The following is a 14,699-nucleotide window of genomic DNA, read 5'->3' as shown; positions in this document are numbered from 1 at the left end:
AAAATTTCTTTTTTTTTTTCTAGTATGAATGGAGTTAGATTAAATTTCAAATAATTCATATTGGATTTGTTTCCCCAAAGCAATGAAAGTAAGGACAATGATATTACTCTCCAGGGATAATTGCTATATTAAATTGTAGGGATCTATTCCATGGTATCTCAACTCTTGTTTCAAAACTGAGTATCTTGTCTGCTTTATAATGATTGTTTATGAAAGATTGTTCTGGCAAATGGCTATCATTAAAATATCCAGTGCAAATTTAATTTCCTTTGCTGAATATAAAATTGATCTAAGAAATAGTGCATCTTATTTTCTAGATAGTGATTTTGAGGGAAATAGTACAGAATGGAAAATAAAAGCCCATGTCTCTTATTATGTAGTTAAACAAATAATTAAAAGCTGATAGAGAAAAGCAATGAGTTAAAATGTATTTAGTGATAAATGATTGATTAATTTAGTTATTTGGGCATTGTTCATCCATATGGAGCTCAATATAATTTAATATTTATTAAATCTAAAAAGGCTGAAAATTGTATCACATTACACTAATTGTTCAGGACTGAAAACAAATCTGAGCTCCCTTGACTACATCAAATTATTTTAATGTGTTCCATCAGATAACAACGTAATACAATATGTATTTAGGGCCAGAGTTGGCAGTCTTTAAGATGTGTGTCGAGGCACTCTTTATAATTCTAGTACTACTTGCAAGCTCTGGAATCTTGGACAAGTAATTTAACACTGGTCTTTGAAACCAGTTCATCTTTCTCTTAGTTACCCTCTTTCACTTTTATGAAAGACAGATATGCCTTTTATTCCCTATATCCTTTATGTCTTTTAATTCCTATGTGCTGATGAACTTAGATTTCTGAGAACTAACCTAAGTCATTCTCAAATTTCTGGTCAGTCAGATGTAGCTGAAAGTACATTGTCTTTCAGTCGTAAGTCCTGAGTTTTAGTCCAAACTGTTTATCAGCTGTTTAAATTACTTAATCCACATTTTGCTGCACTTCATCAGTGATGTTTAGGATGTGAGGGGGACTAAATTGGGCAATTGATAACAATGTTAAGGGTTTTCATACTTGAGCTAGTGAAAAGAAATGTCTGTGGCTAGTGGAGACATTGAGTAGGAAGGGAAATGACACAAAAGATCAGTGTTGCTTTCTTCTGAAAACAGATTTATTTGAGCCCCATATGTCAAGCAATGAACATATTGGGCATTTAGAAAAATGTGTAGTATTGTAGACTTCTGGTACTGTGTCATTAAATCTATATAATTTAACACAAATAAAATTGTATTATTAGATTGTTTTACTCTTATCATGCCATTAAACTTAATGTCTTATTCAATCAATGAGTTATTTGAGGGTCAGAAGTACTATTTGTATTGTATTATATGTTGAATTTTCTCATGTTACCCACAACCAGCAAATCTTTACCTGAAATGACATTCCTTTCCTAATACCATTTAATTCCTTTTTAAATACCATTTAATTCCTGTTCTTTTATGGGAATATTTGCATTAATCATCACTAGTGGTACCCTCAGACTAAATCTTTTACGTTTCTTGATTTGAAGTCTTTTCATCCTCGGTAGAGCATGTAATACTATGCAAAAATGGAAACACTTAGTCTTTAAGCATTTCGATGAAAAGTAGATTTAGAGTCACATTGCCCATGCCTTGTTTCTTACTAATTTTAGGAGCTTGAGCAAATTAATTTCTCTGACCTTCAATTTATCACCTATAAAATCAGGATTATAATACCCTTTTAAATAACTTTTATTAGATTTAAAGAGTAAAATGTCTGCATAGCATTTAGTCAGGTGCGCAGCACATGGCAATCCTTTATATTATTATTATAAATAAGAATCTATACTTTTAAATTGTTTCTTAATATTTTATACCTTCATTTGGTAAGTCTTGTATTCTTTCTTTTTTTTTCCCAAAGATTTTATTTATTTGTTTGAGAGAGAAGAGAAAGAGAGTGCACAAGTCAGGAGAGTCAGAGGCAGAGGGAGAGGGAGAGGGAGAGGGAGAAGCTGGGGAGCTCCATGTGGGGCTTGATCCCAGGACCCTGGGATCATGACCTGAGCTGAAGGCAGATGCTTAACTGACTGAGTCACCTAGGCACCCCTATAAGTCTTGTATTCTTTCTTAAACCAAATTTATTCTACCACAGATCCTTCCACAATAAGGGTAACTTCAGGGATGCCTGGGTGGCTCACTTGGTGATGTTTCTAGGAGGAAGTTGCTGCAGCTGAGGTCGAAGAGGTTGCTGCCTGTGTTCTACTTTAGGATTTTGATGGACTCCTGTCTCACGTTTAGGTCTTTCAACCATTTGGAGTCTATTTTTGTGTGTGGTGTAAGGAAATGGTCCAGTTTCATTCTTCTGCATGTGGCTGTCCAATTTTCCCAACACCATTTGTTGAAGAGACTGTCTTTTTGCCATTGGACATTCTTTCCTGCTTTGTCAAAGATTAGTTGACCATAAAGTTGAGGGTCCATTTCTGGGCTCTCTATTCTGTTCCATTGATCTATGTGTCTGTTTTTGTGCCAGTACCATACTGTCTTGATGATGACAGCTTTGTAATAGAGCTGGAAGTCCGGAATTGTGATGCCGCCAGCTTTGCTTTTCTTTTTCAACATTCCTCTGGCTATTCGGGGGTCTCTTCTGGTTCCATACAAATTTTAGGATTATTTGTTCCATTTCTTTGAAAAAAGTGGATGGTATTTTGATGGGGATTGCATTGAATGTGTAGATTGCTCTAGGGAGCATTGACATCTTCACAATATTTATTCTTCCAATCCACGAACATGGAACGTTTTTCCATTTCTCTCTGTCTTCCTCAATTTCTTTCATGAGTATTTTATAGTTTTCTGAGTACAGATCCTTTGCCTCTTTGGTTAGATTTATTCCTAGGTATCTTATGGTTTTTGGTACAATTGTAAATGGGATCGACTCCTTAATTTCTCTCTCCTCTGTCTTGTTGTTGGTGTATAGGAATGCCACTGATTTCTGTGCATTGATTTTATAGCCTGCCACTTGACTGAATTCCTGTATGAGTTCTAGCAGTTTTGGGGTGGAGTCTTTTGGGTTTTCCACATAAAGTATCATATCATCTGCAAAGAGTGAGAGTTTGACTTCCTCCTTGCCGATTTGGATGCCTTTGATTTCTTTTTGTTATCTGATTGCTGTGGCTAGGACTTCTAATACTGTGTTGAATAGCAGTGGTGATAGTGGACATCCCTGCTGCATTCCTGACCTTAGGGGGAAGCTCTCAGTTTTTCCCCATTAAGAATGATATTTGCTGTAAGTTTTTCATAGATGGCTTTTATGATATTGAGTTATGTACCCTCTATCCCTATACTCTGAAGAGTTTTGATCAAGAAAGGATGCTGTACTTTATCAAATGCTTTTTCTGCATCTATTGAGAGGATCATATGATTCTTATTCTTTCTTTTGTTAATATATTGTATCACATTGATTGATTTGTGGATGTTGAACCAAACTTGCAGCCCAGGGATAAATCCCACTTGGTCATGGTGAATAATCCTTTAATGTACTGTTGGATCCTATTGGCTAGTATTTTGGTGAGAATTTTTGCATCCATGTTCATCAAGGAGATTGGTCTGTCATTCTCCTTTTTGATGGGGTCTTTGTCTGGTTTGGGGATCAATGGTGGCCTCATAAAATGAGTTTGGAAATTTTCCTCCCATTTCTATTTTTTGGAACAGTTTCAGGAGAATGGGTATTAATTCTTCTTGAAATGTTTGGTAGAATTCCCCTGGGAAGCCATCTGGCCCTGGGCTTTTGTTTCTTGGTAGATTTTTGATGACTCCTTCAATTTCCTTGGTGGTTATAGGTCTGTTCAGGTTTTCTATTTCTTCCTGGTTCAATTTTGGTAGTTGATACATCTCTAGGAATGCATCCATTTCTTCCAGGTTATCTAATTTGCTGGCATAGAGTTGCTCATAATATGTTCTTATAATTGTTGGTATGTCTTTGGTGTTGGTTGTGATCTCTCCTCTTTCATTCGTGATTTTGTTGATTTGGGTCATTTCTCTTTTCTTCTTGATAAGTCTGGCCAGGGGTTTATCAATCTTGTTAATTCTTTGAAAGTACCAGCTCCTAGTTTCATTGATCTGTTCTACTGTTCTTTTGGTTTCTATTTCATTGATTTCTACTCTGATCTTTATTATTTCTCTTCTCCTGGTGGGTTTAGGCTTTATTTGCTGTTTTTTCTCTAGCTCCTTTAGGTGTAGGGTTAGGTTGTGTATTTGAGACCTTTCTTGTTTCTTGAGAAAGGCTTGTATTGCTATATACTTTCCTCTCGGGACTGCCTTTGCTGTATCCCAAAGATTTTGAACAGTTGTGTTTTCATATCATTTGTTTCCATGAAATTTTTTAATTCTTTAATTTCCTGGTTGACCCATTCATTCTTCAGTAGGATGCTCTTTAGCCTCCATGTATTTGAGTTCTTTCCAACTTTCCTCTTGCGATTGAGTTCTAGTTTCAAAGCATTGTGGTCTGAAAATATGCAGGGAATGATCCCAATCTTTTGGTAGCGGTTGAGACCTGATTTGTTACTTAGGATGTGATCTATTCTGGAGAATGTTCCATGGGCACTAGAGAAGAATGAATATTCTCTTGCTTGGGGATGGAATGTTCTGAATATGTTTGTGAAGTCCATTTGGTCCAGTGTGTCATTTAAAGTCTTTATTTCCTTGTTGATCTTTTCTTAGATGATCTGTCCATTTCAGTCAGGGGGGTGTTAAAGTCCCCCACTATTATTGTATTGTTGTCAATGTGTTTCTTTGCTTTTGTTATTAATTGGCTTACATAATTGGCTGCTCCCATGTTAGGGGCATAGATATTTACAATTGTTAGATCTTCTTGTTGGATAGACCCTTTAAGTAGGATATAGTGTTCCTCCTCATCTCTTATTACAGTCTTTGTTTTAAAATCTAATTTGTCTGATATAAGGATTGCCACCCCAGCTTTCTTTTGGTGTCTATTAGCATGGTAAATTGTTTTCCACCCCTTCACTTTCAATGTGGGGGTGTCTTTGGGTCTAAAATGAGTCTCTTGCAAACAGCCTATCAATGGATCTTGTTTTTTAATCCAATCTGATAGCCTGTGTCTTTTGATTGGGGCATTTAGCCCATTTACATTCAGGGTAACTATTGAAAGATAGGAATTTAGTGCCATTGTATTGCCTGTAAGGTGACTGTTACTGTGTATTGTCTGTGTTCCTTTCTGGTCTATGCTGCTTTTAGGCTCTCTCTTTGCTTAGAGGACCCCTTTCAATATTTCTTGGAGGGCTGGTTTTGTGTTTGCAAATTTCTTTAGTTTTTGTTTGTCCTGGAAGCCTTTTATCTCTCCTTCTATTTTCAAAGACAGCCAGCTGGATATCGTATTCTTGCTGCATATTTTTCTCGTTTAGTGCTCTGAAGATATCATGACAGTCCTTTCTGGCCTGCCAGGTCTCTGTGGTTAGGTCTATTGCCAATCTAATGTTTCTACCTTTATAGGTTACATATCTCTTCTCCCGAGCTGCTTTCAAGATTTTCTCTTTTTCTCTGAGACTCGTAAGTTTTACTATTAGATGTCGGGGTGTTGACCTATTTTTATTGATTTTGAGAGGGGTTCTCTGTGCCTCCTGAATTTTGATGCCTGTTTCCTTCCCCACATTAGGGAAGTTCTCTGCTATAATTTGTTCCAGTATACCTTCTGCCCCTCTCTCTCTTTCTTCTTCCTCTGGGATCCCAATTATTCCAATGTTGTTTCATCTTATGGTATCACTTATCTCTCGAATTCTGCCCTCGTGATCCAGTAGTTGTTTATCTCTGTTTTTCTCAGCTTCTTTATTTTCCATCATTTGGTCTTCTATATCGCTAATTCTCTCTTCTGCCTCATTTATCCTAGTAGTTAGTGCCCCCATTTTTTATTGCACTCACTAATAGCCTTTTTGATTTCGATTTGGTTAGATTTTAGTTCTTTTATTTCTCCAGGAAGGGTGTCTCTTATAACTTCCATGCTTTTTTCAAGCCCAGCTAGTATCTTTAAAATCATGATTCTGAACTCTAGGTCTGACATTGTACTAATGTCCATATTGAGTAGGTCCCTGACAGACGGTACTACCTCTTGTTCTTTTTGCTGGGGTGATTTCTTTCATCTTGTCATTTTGTCCAGAGGAGAATAGATAAATGAGAGAAAAAAATGCTAACAGGTTAACAACATCCCCAGAAAATATACTCTAAACAAATCAGAAAAGACCTGAAACTAGGGGAAAAGAAAGGGAAAGAAAGAAAAAAAAAAAGAGAGAGAAAAAAGAAAAGATAAAAACAAACAAAAACAGAAGAAAACAAAACAAAAAAAAACAGAATATGATCAAATATGATCAGGCTAGTGCATAGATCAGTGCCACACACTAGATTCTGGGTGTCTTTTGGTGTGTTAGAACATAGTGCCTCTAAAATTGTAAAGAAAGAAAGACTTATATATGTACAAAATAAGGGTTGATACAATGAAGGGATGGAAGATGACTGTAAAGATGAAAATTATAAAAGATTTTATAAAAGGAATTGATAAGAAGTTGTTTTAAAAAAAGAAAGAAAGTTTAAAAGAAAAAAAAGGGAGAGAATGTGATCAGGCAGGAGACTAGAACAAAGCCATACTCTAGAGATTTAGGGTATATTTTGATATGTTAGAAGAAATTGTATCTCAAAATTTTAAAGAGAGAACAACTTATATATATATGCCAAAAATAAGGGTAACTGCTATGAAGGGATAGAATATGACTCTAAAAATGAAAAATAATTTTTTTTTAAAAAAGGGATTGATAAGATGTTTGAAAAAGGGAAAAAGAAAAATTAAAAAAAAACAGTTAAAAAAATTAACTTTGAAAAACTAATGAATCATGGTAAAAAAAGCCATGAATTCTATATGCAGTATTCCCCTAGTGCTGAAGTTTTCCCATTCTCCTTGATCAGTAAACTTGGTCTTGGCTGGCTGTTCGTGCTGATCTTCTGGGGGAGGGGCCTGTTGCCGTGGTTCCCAAATGTCTTTGCAAGAGGCGGAATTACCCCGCCCTTGTGAGTCCGGGCTAAGCAATCTGCCCTGGTTTGCTCTTGGGAGTTTTTGTTCCCTGCAAGCTCTCGGTAGAGCTTTGGAGGATGAGAGTGAAAATGGTGGCCTCCCAATCTCCTCCTGGAGGAGCCGAGAACTCGGGGCCCCGCTCCTCAGTGCGCCCCTGAGAAAAGCAGTCAATCACTCCTGTCTCCCCGGTCTCCGGCCACACTCCGTACTCACCTGGCCTGTGACCAAGTGTTTCTATCTCTGGCACCCGACCCCGTGTGGAGTCTCCAAACCCAGCAGATCCCTGCGGTGCGCTCCTGCGTGGCTCCTCCCGGGGATGGAAGGGGTGTCTCCCCGGCTCTGCTGCTTGTTGGGTCCCTGCTGGAGGAGCAGTGGTCCGACTGGGTCGCGGATCACAGTTTATGGCAACCCTGAGCTAAGAGCCCGCGCCTCGGCTCCATCTCTGCAGCCGGCTTCCCTGCTCCGATACCTGGGACCTCTGCCGCACTCAGGCACCCCTGGTCTTTCTGTGACCCCGAGGGTTCTGAGACCACACTGTCCCGCGAGGGTTCCACCCCCCGCTTAGCCACTGGAGCGACGTCCCTCAGCGGAGCAGGCTTCTAAAAGTTCCAATTTTTTGCTCTGCGGCTTTATCACTTGCCAGAAGCGGCAGAGGCCCCCTCCCCCGCCGTCTATCCTCCCGAATATCGCCTCGGATTCACTTCTCTGCACGTCCTACCTTCCAGTGGGTGGTCGCTTCTCTGTTCAGAGAGTTGTTGCTACGCTCTTCTTCATCTCCTGTTGAGTTCGTAGGTGTTCATAATGGTTTGATCCCCATTCAGCTGAATTCCAGAGACCAGACGAAATCCAGGTCTCCTACTCCTCCGCCATCTTGCTCCACCCTCCCCTCATTGTAGTTTTGATTCATGTTTCCCTAACGATCAGTGATGATAATCTTTTCATGTGTCTGTTGGCCATCTCTGTGTTTTCTTTAGAAAAATGTCTATTCATGTCTTCTGCCCACTTTTTTAAAAGATATTATTTATTTATTTATTTATTTGTCAGACACAGGGGTAGAGAGAGAGAGAGCCTGAGCACACAAGCAGGCAGAGCAGCAGGCAGGGGGAGAAGCAGGCTTCCTGCTGAGCAAGGAGCTCAGTGCAGGACTCAGTCCCAGGACCCTGGGATCATGACCTGAGCCAAAGGCAAACACTTAACCAACTGAGCCACCCAGGCATCCCTGCCCATTTTTTAACTGGACTATTTGTTGATTGGGTGTTGAGTTGTGTGAGTTTTTTATATATTTTGGATAACCATTGATCAGATATGTCATTTGCAAATATCTTCTCCCATTCTGTAGGTTGACTTTCACTTTTGTTGATTGTTTCCTTCACTTTGCAGAAGCTTTTTATTTTGAGGAAGTCCCAATAGTGTATTTTTGCTTTTATTTCCCTTACCTTAGGAGACATATCTAGAAAGAAGTTGCTATGGCTGATGTCAAAGAGGTTACTGCCTGTGTTCTCCTCTAGGATTTTTATGGTTTCAGGTCTCACATTTAGGTCTTTCATTCATTTCAAATTTATTTCTGTGTATGTTGTAGGATGTGGTCCAGTTTCATTCTCTTGCATGTTGCTGTCCAATTATCCCAACACCAATTGTTGAAGAGACTGTCTTTTTCCCATTGGATATTCTTTCCTGCTTTGTTGAAGATTAGTTGACCATAGAGTTTTGGGTTCCTTTCTGGGTTTTCTATTCTGTTCTGTAGATCTATGTGTCTGTTTTTGTGCCAGTACCATACTGTTCTGATCACTACAGCTTTATAATATAACTTGAAGTCCAGGAATTGTGATGCCTCCAGCTTTGCTTTTCTTTTTCAAGGTTGCTTTGGCTATTTGGTGTCTTTTGTGGTTCCATACAAATTTTAGGATTGTTTTTTTTCTAGCTCTGTGAAAAATGTTGTTGGTATTTTGATGAGAATTGTATTCAATGTATAGATTGCTCTAGGTAGTATAGACATTTTAACAATATTTGTTCTTCCTATCCATGAGCATGTAATGTTTTTTACATTTCTTTGTGTCTTTTTCAATTTCTTTCATCAGTGTTTTATAGTTTTTAGAGTACAGGTCTTTCACCTCTTTGGTTAGGTTTATTCCTAGGTATCTTATTGGTTTTGTACAATTGTAAATGGTATTGTTTTCTTAATTTCTCTTTCTGTTCTTCATTATTGTTGTATAGGAATGCAACAGATTTTTGTATGTTGATTTTGTATTCTGTGACTTTACTGAATTTGGTTATCAGTTCTAGCAGTTTTTTGGTGGAGTGTTTGGGGTTTTCTGTATAGAGTATTATGTTATCTGCAAATAGTGAAAGTTCGACTTCTTCCTTGCCGATTTGGATGCCTTTTATTTCTTTTTGTTGTATGATTGCTATGGATAGGACTTTAGCAAAGAAATTAAATCTGTAATAAAAATACTCCCAAAAAACAGTAAGTCCGATGGCTTCACAGGCCAATTGTACCAAACATTTAAAGAAGAGTTAATACCTATTCTTCTCTAACCATTCCAAAAAGTAGAAAAGGAAGGAAAACTTACAAATTCATTCTACAAGGCCGGTATCACCCTGATACTAGGGTGATGCTGGCCTTGATAAAGACTTCACTAAAAAAGAGAACCATAGACCAATATTCCTGATGAACGTGGGTGCAAAAATTCTCAATAAAATTCTAGCAAACCAAATCCAACAATACATTACATGAAGTCATTTACCATGATCAAGTGGGATTTATTCCTGGATTCAAGAGTGGTTCAATATATCACTATGATATACCACATTAATAAAAGAAAGGATAAGAACCATATGATCCTTTCAGTAGATGCAGAAAAAACATTTAACAAATACAACATCCGTTCATGATATAAAACTCTCAATAAAGTAGGAACAAATCTCAACCTAATAGAGACTATATATGAAAAACCCAAAGCTAATATCAGCCTTAATGGGGAAAACCTCAGAGCTTTTCCTCTATGGTCAGGAACAAGACAGGGAGGTTCACTCTCACCACTTCACTGTTATTTAACATATTACTCTAAACATACTTTAAGTATAATATGCATTCAGAACAATAGAACACAAAATTATAGCTAATTTCTCATGGCCCCTCCTAATTTCCATCTCCTTTCTTCTCCCTGACACTAACAGCTATCCTGCCATCAAACACTGTAGTCATGTTTGCCTATGTTTGAAATGTGTAGAAATACATGTAGTATGTATGCCTTTGTGTTTGGCTTGTCTTACTCAAAAATATGTTTGTGAGATTCCTCCATGTTGCATGTAACTGTAGTACATGTATTTCTATTGCAGCTTAGTATTTTATTATATGAACATACTAGAATTTGTTTTTCTGTTCCTCTGTTGGTAGACTTAAGTTATTTTCTCTTTGGGTCTATTAAACAGAATGTTGCTATGAGCATTTTTAAATATGTCATTTGGTTCTATGTCTCTTTGTGTCTCCTATAGTTTTGCTTCATAAAGGTAGTTGCTATGTTAATTTGTGCAAAGATATAAATGTTATATCTTTGCTGTGAATTGTGGCTTTTAGCATTAAAAAGTTCCTTTCTTTGTTACATTTAATGCTTTTCACTGAAATTTTACTTTGTCTGATATCAGGATCATTGTTCCTGCTTTCTTACTTTTTAGTTTACCTGTTATACTTTTGTTCACCTCTTTGAGTTTCCTGAATCACTTTGTATTAGATGTGGTAATTGCATATTGTGTCAATGTTGCATCTTGATTTGTGATCCAGATTGAAAAAAAAAATTAATGTAAGAGTTATGCCCATTTTTATATATTGAAATGGGTGATGTGTTTGATCTCAACTTTGTCATGATATGCTATAATCTTGCTATTCTTTCTTCTTTAGGAGATGTGTATTTTTTCTTTCAAAAAATATTTCTGTCTTTTTTTTGCAGTTTGTAATTTTCCCCTTTGAACTTAAAACTTTTTAAATCAACTTATTCCCATTTTCACATTTAACTTATTATCTTTTTCTTTTATTTTTTAACTACACCCTTTAGTTTTCCCTACTTCCTATACCCATTGTTCCCAAAATATGCTCTGGGGCACCACAGTAAACTCACAGGGACTCTGCCCTATATTTTCAATTTTTAAGGAAACTTAGTGACATTTCTTGGATTCTGCACAAACTGCTGGCATGTTCATCCTTAGATGATGGCTATAATGATTTCAATGATGCCATATCTTTGCAAAAGTACGCTCAGAGAAAAAGCAATGCCTGAAAATCAGTGTGCAACTGGAATTGAGTGTGGTAGGGTCCAACCTGATCGATCCAAGGTTTGAGAAGTGGTGTTCTCCCAATGGGCCCACAGTGCAATTACTAAGTCATAGTTGTTACTTAGGAATGAAACAAGTTTTTTTTTTTTCTTTTAGGCTCTGTGATTTTTTTTTCAAATGTACTATTATTTTGTTCAGACATAAATACTAAGTTGTTTGGACCTAACCTCTTAGTAAACAAACTATAATGTGTTTCTTTTGGTCTAGAGCTGCCTGAAAAGTTCTTGAGGCACTGAAGGAGCCACAAACTGAGAAACTTTGGGAACATCTGTCCCATTCAGCAATCAGTGTGCTTATTCTATTATCTTCTTTCTTTCTGTTCCTGTTCTCCATTTTTTGGTTGCTTCATTTCTACTTTCTCATTACATATTCTATTTATACATCAGTCATTCATTCTTCTCCCACTTTTATTTTAGTCTTGTATATATTAAAATACCACCTTCCCTCATTTTGCTGAAGCATTTCCAGTCATCTATTGGTTGACTGAAGCTCTACTAGATTCTTGAAAGGCATATGGGTACAGAATTCCCTAAATTCCTCTGTATTTAAAATTGTTTTTCTACAATCTTGATATTTGAAGGATGGTTTAGTTGCATTTTAAATTTTGGGTTCCTACTTACCGTTATTGAACTTTTTTCTTTTTTAACTTGCTGCACCATTGATATCTCACTTTTTCTTTTATTTTTTTAAAGGGTAATGCCAGTATACTTTTTTTTCTTTTCTAAGTTATTTGATATTTTTCCTGGGGACCTTGAAGTTTTTGTTTTTGTTTTTGTTTTGTTTTTGTGTGTGTGTGTGTGTGTGTGTATTTGTTTTTGTTTTTGTTTTTTTGAGTTCTAATAATTTTACTAAGATATGTGTCAGAGTTGATATATATTCTGGGTTAATATTTCCCAATTCTCATTGGTCTCCTTTCAATATGTAGGTTTGAGCTTTTTAAAAATTTATGGAAAATTGTTTTGGATTTTAGTCTTAAATATTATTTCTGTTCCATTGTTTCGTTTTACTTCTCTAGAGATGTAGTTATGCAAATGTGATTCCTTCTTTACCTGTCTTCCATTTCACCCACATTGTTTGAAATTTTGAACTACTTCCTTTCCCTCATTTTCATCCCCTTGATTGTTTCTCTACCTTTCTTCAATGTTTCTTAATAAATGTCATTTTGAATCTGTGTTCTCCTAGGTATCTTGTAACTTATTTGCTATATCTGAGGTAATTTTGTCCTTTTCTTCCATTTCTTCCTTGAGTTCAGTCAACTCTTTATATTTCTTTTTTTCATTTGTTTTTAACTTTCAAATTTCCAATTTAAGATGCTTTTCCCTCAAATTCTTCTTTGAATATATTTAGTTCAGTTTTAAATTGTGTCATGCAATTTTCTTTTGCTTCATGTTTGGTTTTTTTTGGCGGGGGGGGAATTTTCATCAGTTCAGATGTGACCAATCTTTTTTATTTTCCTGATTTTTTGGTAATAATCCTGTATGGATTAATTTTTTCCCCTCTCTTCATTTTTGTTGATTTGAGGTTGTTTACAAGATTTTTAATTTCTAATTCCACTAATGCCTTTTTCTATCTATACATTAAATCTGGTTTCTTTAGTGGATTTTTTTTTTTTTTCAGATTGTGGGTGGGGTTATGTGTCCTATATTTTGGTTCTCTTTGTGTTGTAGGATCCTAAATTTTTTGACTTGTATTTTTATCTTTTCATTGTTAATCTGCCAAAGGCCACATCTCCCTCTCTTTTTGGCCTTCTCTTCCCAGAAACATTGCCCTTTGAAAACCACTGCTTAAAGTTGCATGTTTTTCTAATTCTGTTCCCTGAGTCCCAATTCTTCACCAGAAACAGTTTTACTCTTTTATCAGGAAGGATGGACTCTATCTGAAGATGATTCTGCCTTATCAGCACTCCTCTTTCCTTGCAGTTTTTCTCAGCTTGCCCTTGCTCTCTAGGAAGGTTTACAACATGGGAGAAGCCGAAGAACTGGCTTGCTGGAATTTGGCTTTTTTGTCTTAATGCCCTAAAGTTATTTGTAATTTTGAGAAGATTGTGCTGAAGGTTTGATTTTTGTGGTTTCTTGTTCTTTGTGCTTTTCTGTATTGTTTTCGAGGAGATATTGTGAGATACTCTCTTGGGTATAATAGGTCTTTAAGTATTTGAGATTTGTATTTTGAGAAAATGTGCAGAAATCTTAGAATTATTATATCTACCCAATGAACTAAATTTATTAATACCATGAGTGTCTCTTTTTACTTGTCTTAGACTTTTGTATGAAAGTCTGCTTATAGTATCTTAGCCAGGCCCAATTTATTTTTGGTTTGCATGGTATATATTTTTTCTTTCTTTTCCACCATTTTTGTTTCCATATATTTTAGTTTCATATCTTAAGCAGCATATACTATACCTGAATTTTGCTTTGACTCTTGGTCTGACAGACCAAATTCAGATGTAGAATTTAGTGATTCATCACTTACATACATCACCTGGTGTTCATCACAAGCACCCTCTTTAATACCCATCACCTGTTTAACCCATCCTTCCCTCCCCTGCCCCCCTCACCTCCCTTCCAGTAGCCATCAGTTTGTTCTCTGTAGTTAAGAGTCTGTTTTTTGGTTTGCTTCTCTTCCCATCCCCCATGTTCATTTGTTTTGTTTCTTAAATTCCACATATGAGTGAAATCATATGGTATTTGTCTTATTCTGACTGACTTATTTTGCTTTTAGCATTATACTCTCTAGCTCCATCCACGTTGTTGCAAATGGTAAGATTTCATTCTTTTTTATGGCTGAGTAATACTCCATTGTATATATGTACCACATCTTCTTTATCCATTCATCAGTTGATGGATATTTGAACTCTTTCCATAATTTGGCTATTACTGATAATGCTGCTATAAACATTGGGTACACATACCATTTGAATAAGTATTTTTGTATCCTTTGGGTAAATACCTAGTAGCCACTGGAAAACAGTATGGAAGTTCCTCAAAAAGTTAAAAATAGAACCACCCTATGATCAAGCAATTGCACCACTAGGTATTTACCAAATCAATAGTAAGTGTTTTCTTTTCGCACTTTTCAGATACTGTTCCATCATCTTCTGGCTATCCTTGTTCTGTCAAGAAGTTGACTAATTCTTCCTATGTCTCTTTTCAGTACAATATATCTATATTTCCCTCTGGCTTCCTTAACGATTTTCTCTTTATCTTTGACTTTCAGCAGTTATATTATGATATACCCACATATGGTTTTCTTTTTTTTATTGGTATTTTATTT

At 36.3% G+C, this 14,699-nt stretch overlaps 1 protein-coding gene across 2 annotated transcripts in view; it reads left to right on the top strand.

Annotated features, from left to right (window-relative positions):
• SPAG16 (sperm associated antigen 16) overlaps positions 1–14,699 on the top strand; it is a 951,181-nt gene that overhangs the window by 106,518 nt on the left and 829,964 nt on the right. The gene's annotated exons all lie outside the window — the stretch shown is intronic.

This window comes from Eumetopias jubatus, unplaced genomic scaffold (assembly GCF_037043125.1).
Source record: "Eumetopias jubatus isolate StellerSeaLion01/CBP00866 unplaced genomic scaffold, mEumJub1_p1.0 scaffold_3, whole genome shotgun sequence".
NCBI lineage: Eukaryota > Metazoa > Chordata > Mammalia > Carnivora > Otariidae > Eumetopias > Eumetopias jubatus.
Note: the sequence above shows the minus strand (reverse complement) of the source record. Positions and strands in the feature narration are given on the sequence as shown.